We start from the raw sequence: 12,225 nt of genomic DNA, 5'->3' as shown, positions 1-12,225 counted from the left end.
AGGCAGAGGCAGAGGCAGAGGCAGAGGCAGAGGCAGAGGCAGAGGCAGAGGCAGAGGCAGAGGCAAGTACATTTTGGTGAGTTTGAGTCTCCTGGAACAATAAGTTCCAGGAGAGCCAGGGCTGCATAGAGAGGCCGGGTCTCAAATATCATGTCCCTACACTATCCAGTGGATGGGTGGGGAAGACAGGCCCTCACTAAGTAGCTCTGTCAGGCTTGGAACTCAATAGGTAGATTGAGTTGGCCTCAAATTCACAGGGAGACATCCACCTGCTTCTGATTCTTCAATTCTAGGATTAAAGGTGTGTACTACCATGCCTAGTGACACTTTTGGGAGACACTGTAGACCTCGCATAAAGCTAGTGCCTTCCACAACTGCTGGATGAGGTGCATATGTTTGTGCAGTCGTAAACGAGTAGTCCAAACAACTCTGAAATTTCTAGAACAATGCATTTAAATAGCTTTTGCAGAAATTTAAGCTCAAAGGCATCAAATAAAGAATCAGGCATGGAAACTTATGTCACATATGATAGTATACTTTGGCACACAGTAAATTTGTAAGGGTGTAGCTAAAATCATGGAGAAAAGGAAAGTAGTTTGGCAATTCTTGAAAAAGTTAAACACAGAATTACCATATGACTTAGCAAGCCTACTTCCCAGCATACACCTGCAATGAGCTGCAAACAGGTGATCTAGGAAATCCTTGTGTGTACATATTCCCAGGAGTATTGTCCACAATAATCAAAACTCAAATGTCCACAAACTAGTAGACAGACTTAACAAGTGGTAGTGTGTATGTATAACCAAATAAGATTGGGATATAAAAAGGACAGGGTGCCAGTAGAAGCCACAGCACAGCTGGATTTCATGCCAAGGGAAAAATGCCAGTCATTAATTGTCCTATGCTACATATATGAAATTCCTGGAACAGAATTCCGAGTCTACAGAGGTGGAATGCAGGTCGGTGTTTTTCAGAGACTGGGAGCATCAAGCAACAGTGAGAAGCTGCTTCATGGGTTTCCTCTGAGGGCACTAAAGACACTTAGGACGTAGCTAGGAGTGGTTGGTCGTATGGCACGCAATGCCTTTGAACTGCTCGCTTTGTAACAGTTAATGTTACATACTGTCCATTTAATCCCAACAAAAGATACAAGGGAAGATACAAAATTTCTTGAAGACAAATGGTCATGCAGCTATTACTCTTAATCATTTGAAAAGTGTAAAGTGTTAAAGATCTCTCATCCACTCCAATATCAGATGCTGAACTCTTAATCATTTGAAAAGTGTAAAGTGTTAAAGATCTCTCATCCACTCCAATATCAGATGCTGAACCTATTAGTGATGCTTTCCCGTCACTCTGGAGCCCGTCTTGAAGGAATAAGATTTTCAAAACACTAAACTCTTGTTCCTGGAAAATGTCAGTCAGGAACATCTGACCTTCCCTGAATGGCGCATGTCCAGTAACTGTCTCCTCCCTTGGTCCAGGCAGACTGAAAGAGAGGTATTCTTTCCATGGGAAAGTGGTGCCATCCATCCACTATAAATTACCCAATCCAGCTCTTTCCTCAGAGAGGCCAGGGAAATAATCAGGAGGTTGAGAAGAACGCAGTCATTGGAAGTCGGCTTGTATGCTGTACCACCCAGCGGGGCATTGCTTTCTTCCTGACCCAGAGAAGGCTTTGGTCCAAATATCCCACAGCACAGAGTCAGACTTTCTAATTTGGAAGCCAGGAGATCTCCGAACAGCCTGTGTCTAGGTGGGGTGGCAGGTTAATATGCCTCCTTTCCTGGTGAAGGCTTCATTTCTGGATGGTGGGGGTCAGCCATGTGACCAGCCTGGAGGCTTTCATCTAGGCCACTCTGCGCTAAACTGGCAACTGCTGCTCAGCAGACTGCGGGCCTCAGACAGCAGGTAATGTTTTAGGTTAGGAGTGAAAAGTGCACAGAGCGAAGGGAGGGTGGAAGCCAAGAGCTAAGCCTGAAGGACTAGATTCAAGAGTGATGCATTCTCTTGGTTCCTTTTGGAATTCCTCCCTAGTGTGAAGCTGAAGAACGGAAATGTATTGTGATGTGTTATTAGGCCATCTGGAGAGCAAGATGCCGCAGAGATGACTGTTATCTTCGAGTGCCTCAAACTCTTATCAGGACCCCCCCCCCCGAAAAAACCGCTGAGAGGTTGGCAAGCACACAGAAGCTCTGTGGAGCCCTGGAAGATTGGATGGAGATCTGTTTACCCCAGTTTCCATGGAAAGGTCACTTCAACTACATCTAGTTCTTGTGTGGCTTCAGGTTAGTGTGTGTGAGTGGCTGGCTGGAGCTTGCAAATCACAGCCAAGGTTGTGGGTGTCTGAGGACCCCAGGCGGAAAGGATATTGAAAGCCTGTACTTTGTCCTGGTCACAGGTCTATGTATGAGCCCAAGTCGAGGAGCCATAGGAAGAGGGACACAAATTTGATGCCTTACTTGGGTTGGGGAGAAAGCATGGATGCTTCTGGCTCAGACTGCTGCATTCTCTTACTCGCAGCTGCCACTGCCACTTGTCATTTAGGTCCATACAATCATGCTCCTTGTGTCATTTCCCTCCATTTTATTAACACGGAAGGGACTTCCCAGTACCCACTGCTTCGCTCCCTGCCTTTGGGCCTACCCTCTTTCCCATCTCTATATCTATGACCCATGACCTTTTCCTTTTGAATAATCTGAAGATGGAATGTTCCCTTATATGCAACTCTCCTATCATAGTTATCCAAGTATTTTTCTATCTTTTGCCAACTTTCTTTTATTAATAGCAAAACCAGAAACACCGTAAAAATAATAATTGCTTATGGGCTTTCCTTAAACCCATTCATCTAAATGAGAGTCTTTTGGGAGAGAAATAAACTCAGCTGAAAAAGACTATAAGGAGGGGAAGTTTCTGAGTTAAGAATGAGGGCAAGCCTGGAATGGGTTACAAGCACACTCGTCTCTTCAAGTTTAAGCTAAGAACGTAGGGATGGGTTATGGTTTCTTTCTTTACTTAGAGACAAACTCCAGGGGGCAGTTTGCATATAACGGAACTGAGTGCCTGATCAGGCATGAGGACTGGGCCTGGACACTGCTATGGGTCCCTTGAGACTTTCCCATGACAAAGAAATCCCATGTTTACGTGCGGTTCCTTTTAGAACTCAGCTTCCCTTTCCAGTCTCCACTGAACATCTTCTCCGCCACACCAGATAGTGTTCTGTTCAGACAGCACTGGACAATGTTGGGAAAAGACACCTGAGCTGGCTTGTAAGCCCTAGGGATTGTTCTGCAGAGAGTCTGCTGTAGATTGCACCTTTGCTGCTTAGAGTGGGAAAAGGTCTCTCTCATCACCATCATCTCTCTCATTGTAACCACGACCAGTGTTGTGTGCTACGGTTATTCACCTGAAACCTTTCCCATCAAACCACTGAGTTATATGTTGGCGTCTGATAAGGAAGGAAAACTTCTTGCTGGTCTCTGAACATCTACTAATCTCTGAGACCAGTTTTCATGCTTATTTGAGCAAACTCCCAAGGGGCTTTAGTTACTTAAAGCACTACCGGTATGTAGTCTCCCCGCACAGTTAGTGTTTTGGGAACTCTCAAGGAAGTTAAAAGATTGAGGTTGTGGAAGCAGATGAGAGGGGGATTGCTTGTTTGGCTATTGTCATAAAAGAGAAGGTCCAGTGGAGTCTCTTCAAAATCTGGAGTTTGTCCCAGAAGGCACTCCAAGCAGATTCAGCCTTGAACTGTGATCTTGTCATTTGAGTGCTGCACTTGTCCTTGTATACAGAAGTCCAGGTGACAGTGACCTCAGATGGTGCTGGGTATTCAAGTGGTGCTTAAGCTCTGGTCCCTCCACTGACCAACTGTATAACTATGGCACTCACTTTCCCTCTCTAAACCCCAGTTTGCTCATCTTTGAAGTGAAAGGGCAGGGTGGGTTCATCTTTAGAGTTTTTTTTTTCTTTTTCTTTTTCCATTTGAAATCTCTAACTCTGTTACTTCCTCTTCATCAAACAGCCCCTCTTCACTTAAAAGTCTTGATGCTGACATAATATTCAAACTCCACTGAGTTGGAATATGAGACACAGCTGAATCTCTTCAGGATACAGGCTTCGCTGGTCAGGATGAGAAAAAAACCACAACTATACCCTAGCTGTAACTGATGTCCAGATTTAGAACTGCCACCTATTGAACTGATAGCTCCATGAAGATTAGAATAGTCACCTGTGGGTTGACTCAGCTGCAAGTCTGGTATGTCAAGGGCCTCTCAAATAGAATTCTGGCTACTTTGAGCCCCACGAGCTTCAGAAGTTCTTGTGTAGTGATCACCCTGCATGCACACATATTACCACTACATTGCTTCTTTAGGCTCTGGCCCTTTAAGGTGAGCAGCAGGAAAGATGACGGATGAGGTGAGGCTAGACTACGAATAGCACTGATAAGACAAAGAGACTCTTGTCATTACTGCCTTAAAATAGTTTATTTAAAAAGCACGGTCTACCCATGATGTTGTTATGTCCTGAGCACACACACCATGTGGTTTAGGTAGCTTCAAGAGGCAATAATAATAAACCCTCAACATTTTATAGAGCCTTAAATTTTATGTAGCACATTAAATGTACTTACTTTTTCAATTGGATTCTGATTCTAACTACCGCCCTGGTGTGTAATAATTTATCTGTTTTAGATATGAAGGAAACGAAGCTGAGTGAGTCAAAGATTTGTTCAAGGGTAGTTGATAAATGGCCAAGTCAGGTACTGAGCACACACATACATCTAGTTGTTTTTTTTTGTTTTGTTTTGTTTTTTTGTTTTGTTTTGTTGTTGTTGCCCCTATACCAAATATATAAGCTCTGGATCTGGGCACTGGCATCCAGACCTGAAAGTAACTCTGCCAGGGTTTGCAAGCAGCCTCATCAGGCCATTCTCTTCATTCTAATGAAGACAAGTCTCTCACACAGGTCTGGTAACTAACATTCTGGAGAGGTGTTAGCAGATCCTACAACTGCACTAAACGCTCCTCCTCCTTCTCCTTCTCCTCCTCTTCCTCCTCCTCCTCCTCCGTTTTAAATGAGGGGGTGATTCCTATAGATTCACTCACCCAATTAAATGGCTAGGTCATACTTGTGCACCATTAATTCAGAATGTAGTCAATCTTAGGAATTCCTCTACCGGGCATCCCAGGAAAGCCTTACTACCCCTAAGCTATCTATCTCCCTAGCCGCATCCCTCAGTGCCCATTGCCCGTGTCTCCGTATAGCTCCCCTGCTTCTCTTCTTCCCTCATCTGGCCAGTAATTCTTTCTCCAAACATGAATCTGAAAGGACCTTTCTACTACCTAATAATGGCATAGTACGGCTGGAAAAAGACATCCCGCTCTTGACATGAGAGGATAAATCCCCATTCCATGATGTTCCTCAACCCAAGTTAAGTTTGCAAAAGTCTTTCCCTTTGCCCGCAGTAACTCTTCCCTAGGAAATGCTAGTCATTTCCAAGATCCAGATCGGGCACCAGTTCCGAAGTGCTGTTTTCCCAGATGACCGTTGCTCCATCCATTGTATGGTTTCGCTGTTACTATATGATGTACATTGCTCTAAACTGTGGGTTTTTTTTCTTAGTATCTATTTGCCAGTATGGGGACTCTTTGAAAGCACAAACTACATCATCACCTTAGATTCCATAGCCCTGGCACACTGCCCAACACACAGTAGGTGCACTAATGCTTAGCTAATGAATGTGCCCCCTCTATGTTAAAACTGGTTCAGATACTTGCTGACTGCTCATTTTCTCCTTGGGCTTGAGCCTGTGGCTTTTGCCTCTTTTGATTCTATAGGCAGAATGTTGACAGCGCCCGAAACTTTGTTCTGTAATGGGCCTCTTTCCTAGAACTGTGCCATGGGTAAAGAAGGGGAGGCAGAACTTCAGAAGGGGAGGCACCAGACCAGGGGAAGACACATCAGACTAAGTGGTTGACAGAACTGAATTTTAGCTCAAAGATAGGTGAGGCCCTTGCAAAACTACCCTACCCATGACTATAGAATATTAAAGTGTAATTCAACAAAAATTACATAAAAACAAACAAGACAAGACACAGCTGCGTTTAATGTAGCAGAACCTTTCTTTAGGTGGCATTGGTAAACTCTGTAAAAGGGTTAAGAACAAGATGCACCCATGTACATTTAAGACTTGTTCTTGGTCCCCAACTACTTCAGAATGAAGATTCCCTAAAATTCGCTCCAGGTTCTTATTCTCTTTCCAATAGTGGACGTAGCACAACGGCTTTGGCAGGCAAGAGCTTGGAGTCGCCTGGGTGCTGTGTTCCTATCCTTCCTCACTGAGCAGACTGGGCAGCGGAGGCCTCCGGGTTCTCATGGCCGGCTGGCTGGTGTTCTCTGTCACAGTAGGACAAGTGCTAGTCTTTGCTTTGGGTTCCCTTTCAGATAGGCAGGGCTGGTGCTCAAAACAACAGCTATCGGGCTATCATTTACTTAACTACTATTACACAAATCATTCCTACAAAGTCCTTCAAAACGTAGGGAAACAGGACTTGCTGTGTGTTCCAATCCACCTTTATGGGTGGGAAGAAGATCAAGGACCATTTAGAGAGTCGGGAAAGTTCCGAAAAAAAAAAAAATGTGTCACACAAATTCTCTGGAGACTCAGAATGGCATACAGATCTCACTCCACCCCTTGGCTCCGGGCCACATTTTCAGTCTCTTAGCCCCATTGAAATTATAGTTTCCTTTACAATGAGTGTTTTAAAAAATCCCAGCCGGTATGATTTTAGGAGCATCTCAAATACTGACTTTGCCCGTTGAGACAGTGTCCATCTGGTCCTTTTCAAGTGGCTCCTACCTGCAGCTGGTGTCAACTGGAGCAGAGAGCTCCACCCCAAACTCCAGAGGAGCCCATGTGGCAGCCTAGGAGCTGAGAGAAGGGGAGAGGACCTCTAGGAGGAAAGTAACAAGAAAGAAAGCAACTGTGCAAGCGGCTTCTTAGAAATAACCCCTTTATCTCACTTCTCTCTGGAGCGGATTTCACTCTTCTACGGAAAGTCCCCTTCCACATCAGGGCCAGCTCCCAAACGTACTTTGAAAACAACAGCGCACAAAAGCGATACAGAAAGTTTTGAAACTCACCTTTGGGGTCCGCTGAAGGCTTCCTGCCGGCGGGACCGGTGGATCTGTTCCGGTGCTGTCTGAAGTGACTTGGGCACAAGGGTGAGGTCTGGGTCCCTCCTCCAGCCCGTCCCTCCCACTGCCAGGTCCCGGGAGAGAGGCGGCGCTACGGGTCAGTGGGTGCCACCCGTGTGCTGTGGAGGAAAGCGCCCCCTGCGTCCCCGGCTGAGGTTTCACAGCACCCAGCTCTGCTCCTGAGGTCAAGAACTCAACTTCCTGAATCCGACTGGCTGGCTTTGCCGCTCCCCAGCTCAACTCACACCTTAAACTAGGACACAGCACACGCCACCGCACACGCAGCGCGGGGTGTCCTTCCTGCGGGTCTCCCGGCCAGTGTCCCCACTCCGCCCCACTGTGACGTTCTTTTGCCCCTCCGCCCTGAGCACGCCTCCTTCAGGACGCCAGAGCCAGCTTTACTCACAGATGTACCAGTGTTCTCAGAGACGTGGGGTGTAAAGTCCCAACCCTGGCCTAAGGAAAAAATAACAGCCCCGTGCTGTGGAATAAAGCTACCTTCCAGGAAAAGGATTGGGGTGTCTTAAGGGAGAGCAAGCCGCGGTGCCTCGTTCTGACAAGGTGTCTTTGTGTGTGTGCTCCGTGAGAGTCACCTGGAGATGTTAGGAGCACAGGAGGTGGGGACAACTAACTTCAAAAGGTTCTCAAAACGTGTTCTCCCTTTTTATTTTATTTATTCTTTGTGTGCTTATATTCAGATCTCTTGTGGCTAACTCCGCCCCCAAATGTAAAGGCTTGCTCAGTGCCTCCAAGACTTCTGGAGGGAAGTTGGGAAGGCTTAAGGGCAGAAGCAAGTTATCTAGGGGCTTCCCCAGAATCACCTTGGGAGATCTTGCCACGATAAGGACCTGAGAGTCTACCCCTTGGATTGCAGGTGTCAGGCGCAGAGCTGGAGCTTATTTTCAGTGGCCGGGCCTGAGCTGTAGGGTCCTTTGGCCTTTGGGTGCCTGAATTAAAAGGATTGGTGAAACCAACCAACTGTCACAATCGAGAAACAGGAGTGTTTCCGTTTACTCAAGAGAAGCCAGCTGGCTCTGGGTTGAAAGGCCAAAGAGAAAAACCCAGCACTCATCCAGAAATGCCAAGAATAGTTAGGTGGTCCTGTGGTCTTCCAAAGGCAGATTAATTAGGGATTTCCCCCCCAGAAATCTCACAGAGAGAACTTGATCTAGATCTGTTGTTGTTCCTTTGAAACCAAGTCTCACTATATAGCCCTGGCAGGCCTGGAACTCACAATGTAGAAACAGGCTGGCCTCACAGAAATCTGCTGGTCTATACCTCTTGACTGCTGGGACTAAGGGCATGTTTCACCATGCCCTACATAGATCTAGATTTGAATGATAATAAGAGTGAGTGGTCTGAGAGATCTGCTGTCTGGGGTGGGGGAGTATGGTTAAGTAGGTGGGGTGGGGTCAGGCTCTGAACCAAGACAGTTTTAGCAAGAGACAGCAATGCATGGATTCCACCACCAACTTAGTGGTGGATGGAAGGCTTCCCTGGTGTATCAAATCTGAAGCAGGGGTCTAGGGTCTAATGGAGTAGAGAACTGGAAGAAGACAGGCTTGGGGAATAACAGGAAACCTTAAGTGCAGACCCCAGTGATTGGAGACTGAGTCTCCCCCGGGTCGGACACCAGACCGTGTGAGATGTGATTTGCACACCCCGACCCTTCCCCTCCCCCAGGATGGTAAGTGTCTTTCTTCTTCAAGGTCACAGCTAATGTATAGTGGAGCTGAGATCTGCGTCTGAGTAGTTCTGGTCCAGCTTATCCCTCTTCACCATTTCATCAGGAGAGAGAATGGCTTCTGTGGACACCTTCTGCTCTCGAGCTGGCCCGATGTTCAAGACTGGATTAATATCTGCTGAGCAAGGGGGAGACAGTGGGAAATACTTTCCTGAACAACTTTATGGATGGGTTCAGGCTGATGGTCACATTGCTTTTCAGAAACAACAGCAACAACAACAATAACAACAACACAGGGAAATGAAGCTCGGTGCTCCAAGAGTGTGACTGTTACTTATGGGTGAAAAACCAGATGCTTATCTGTAGGGCAGCTTCACCATGTTTGTCTTAGTTCACAGGAAGGCAGATCCAGTAAAAGTCTAGAACCTATCGAGTGCAGGCCACTTCGTGGCAGTCAAATCAGGGACCTACTAGATGACAAGACAGTAGGTTTGCTGTCATTGAATTGCCAAGGCTACAGGATCTGTTGAGGTTCTGACACAATGAGGAAGTTATCATCTAAGGCATGAGCAAAGGAATGAGCATCTATCTGGCCAGCAGGTTTTCCTTAGGGCGGATGACGCATCCCTTATGGAAGAGCAAGTCAGAGCACCCACCTACTGTTGCTCCCCTTTGCCAGTGAAATCTCAACTCCTGTGAACTCATGAATGGCTCCAGGCAACCATGGTGCTCTTGCAGTTTTTAAAATCCTCATTAGTTTTCTTGTTTGGGGTAAGGATCTTTGAAGGTAGTCAAGAGGTGAGTGGACTCTAAGTGGAGTGAAACGGAGCATGAACATTTCTCATTAAGAAACAGAAAGCCCCAAAATAGCAGATTTGTGAACCAAGACTGGAAATTTAAACCCCTTTTATGGGTGACCACCCCTCATTAGCTTTAGTACCTGATGAGCTCTGGTTCCATATTAGAACGTTTTGGACAAAACCTGTGCGTTTTCTCCCTGGTGTTGTGGGAACTGACAGGATATTAAACATCACATTTCAGCCTTCGTTGAAGATGTAGACTAACTACACTTGTTCTCACTTGGTAATGTCCTACTTCTGACAGGTCAATGACAGTGTTGGCCAGGACGGATTCATCTGTGCAAGCCATCTGTGGGAGACAGTTTCCCATCAGGTCACACACTCTGAGTGCAGAAATCAGAGCAGTGTTGTGCAGCAACAACGAAAGAGGATGGGTACCTTTATCAGTGTGGGAAATATTTAATGGAGAATATTACGTTATTATCACCTAAAACGGGTGCATTCTTGCCTGCAATGCTCTGTGAGGCTCAGGCATGTCCAGCCTCTTACCACTGCGACACAATGATGCCATCTACCACATTCACAAAAACACTGAAATAAAAACACCCACACCTCTCAGTGTTTTAAGGCAGTTTATGGTTTTGTGCTGATCTACATGTAGAGCTACCCTTGGCCACATAAGGTTCTGGGGCAGTTCCTGAGTTGGACAGGCTTGGGAGAGACAAAAGCAGGGCTTCCGGAAGAAGACAAGAAGGGCTGCTGGCCAGACAAAGGCTGTTAGGGGAAATGGTGAAACCGTAAGATGAGCGCAGACTTGTTCTCAGATCCTGAAATGCAGCAACCTCTGAGAAAGGCAAGTTCAGGACAAGTTGGTGGAAATACTACTTCACAGAGTGAGTAATGAATTTGTGGAATGGATTATCTCCCAGAGGTGGCCCAAGCTGGCAATGTAAGTGGATTTCGGAAAGCTTTGGACCGACGTGTGAATGGCGGCAGTAAGAGAGAGATGAGGAAAGCCAAGAGGTACACTACGTGCTTGGCAATTCACTTTGGACCCACAGTATGGACTGCTGGTTTTTGTAGCCAAAGGAGTCCTGGCCTCCCAAGTGCTTAGATTTAAGCCAATGGGTGGCCCCAACACCTCCACCCTGCCTTACAGTCTCTGTAGCCTCTGCTTTCTATAGGCAACAAGATTGTCCTTTTTACCTAAGTCTTACTCATTTAAAACATGTTGTTCTCTCATTTTGACTATCAGCTTCTGAAAAGATTTTGAATATGCCTCCAGACTCTTTATTTTACTATATTTCTATATCTATATCTGACAAATTATATTTCTATCAGACTTCTCGTCTAAATTATCGAATTTGGATACAAATGACTGGAACTTTGAAAGTACCTCTGAAGAAAAACACGAAGAACATACTTTTCTCGGGAATAGTTCCTAGTGTGTCATCCAGTGTGTCCTCACTGCTACATGGAGGAGTCTGGGCAAAAATGTTGTTTTACCGTCACTGTGCTAAATCATGGCATTGGCAGTGGAGGGGTAGTTAAGGAAACTCTTGGTCCTCTCATCTAATTAACCAGTGGGGGAGGAACAGTCCTCCCCCACTGTTCCCCCCACTGTTCCCCCCCTCTACTGCCCCCCACCCCTGTGCTCCATGTTCTTCATGCCTTTTTTAGTGTTTCTATATGTTATAGGAAACATATGCCCACCACCTGGAAAATAAGGGTGACTCCAAGGGGGTAGTTTTTGTATTTCTGGTCTCTAAGGGGCTCAGTTTTTCATTCCCAGTGTCTGGCTTTCCGTAGCTCAGTGCTGTTTTCAAAGCGGTTGCACAGCTAGATGGCCAACCTTTGTAAGCGGGCTGCCTGACTGCCTGGAGCCCTTTGCTGGATTCAGTGTTGGCTTTGTTAATGTAAACAGCAGGCTTCTGGATTCCATTCTCCTATCAGGCATATCAGAGCAGGAGAGCCCACACAGTTCTCATGTTGTCCCTTTTCTTGGTTTCCTATGTCACCTCCTCTTGTGGGGATGGGTTTAATCATTGATTTACTGAGTAAGCCCACAGTGTGTGGTCGCAAAAGCCTACACAGAACAGGTAGAACATTTCTTGTCACTTTAGTGGAGAGATTCCTGGGGAAACCCAGCTTACTCTACCCAGCTCATTCATTGTGGCAGAGGGTTTCCTGAGATGGAAGCTGTGCAAGCCTCTTGCTCGAGGGCCCATGAAATAACCATGGCTTTGAAATTTGCTTCCTTGACTACTTTAGTGACTCAGAACATCAATGTTGCCACAAACAAACTTCCTGTCCCCAGGCTGGCTCTTTCATAACAGGTAAAAAAGGAAAGGCTTGGAAGAAAAAAAAAAAGAAAGAAGGAACGAGAGAGAGAAATGAGAGAGCTCTTGTTTACCAGGTGGTAGGAGTGAGTTTTAACTGCTGGCGATGCATTGCTTTCTTTGTGCCGAGGTCTGTACTCTGCGTTAGTAGAAAACTGTTTATAATGAAAGGTTACACTCTGTAATTTGGATTTCAGGGCAA

At 46.1% G+C, this 12,225-nt stretch overlaps 1 protein-coding gene across 5 annotated transcripts in view; it reads right to left on the bottom strand.

The window, feature by feature from the left end:
- Kiaa0040 (KIAA0040 ortholog) overlaps positions 1-7,525 on the bottom strand; it is a 36,724-nt gene extending 29,199 nt beyond the window's left edge. For all 5 annotated transcript variants that reach the window (XM_031386644.1, XM_031386635.1, XM_031386625.1 and 2 more), the window contains exon 1: positions 7,147-7,525. The gene's annotated coding sequence lies outside the window, so the exon portion shown is untranslated. The remainder of the gene's footprint in view (positions 1-7,146) is intronic.
- Positions 7,526-12,225: the final 4,700 nt, after the last annotated feature.

The sequence above is a fragment of the Mastomys coucha genome, unplaced genomic scaffold, assembly GCF_008632895.1.
Source record: "Mastomys coucha isolate ucsf_1 unplaced genomic scaffold, UCSF_Mcou_1 pScaffold1, whole genome shotgun sequence".
In the NCBI taxonomy this organism is placed as follows: domain Eukaryota; kingdom Metazoa; phylum Chordata; class Mammalia; order Rodentia; family Muridae; genus Mastomys; species Mastomys coucha.
The sequence above is the reverse complement of the archived record's forward strand: the minus strand, read 5'-3'. Positions and strand labels throughout refer to the sequence as shown.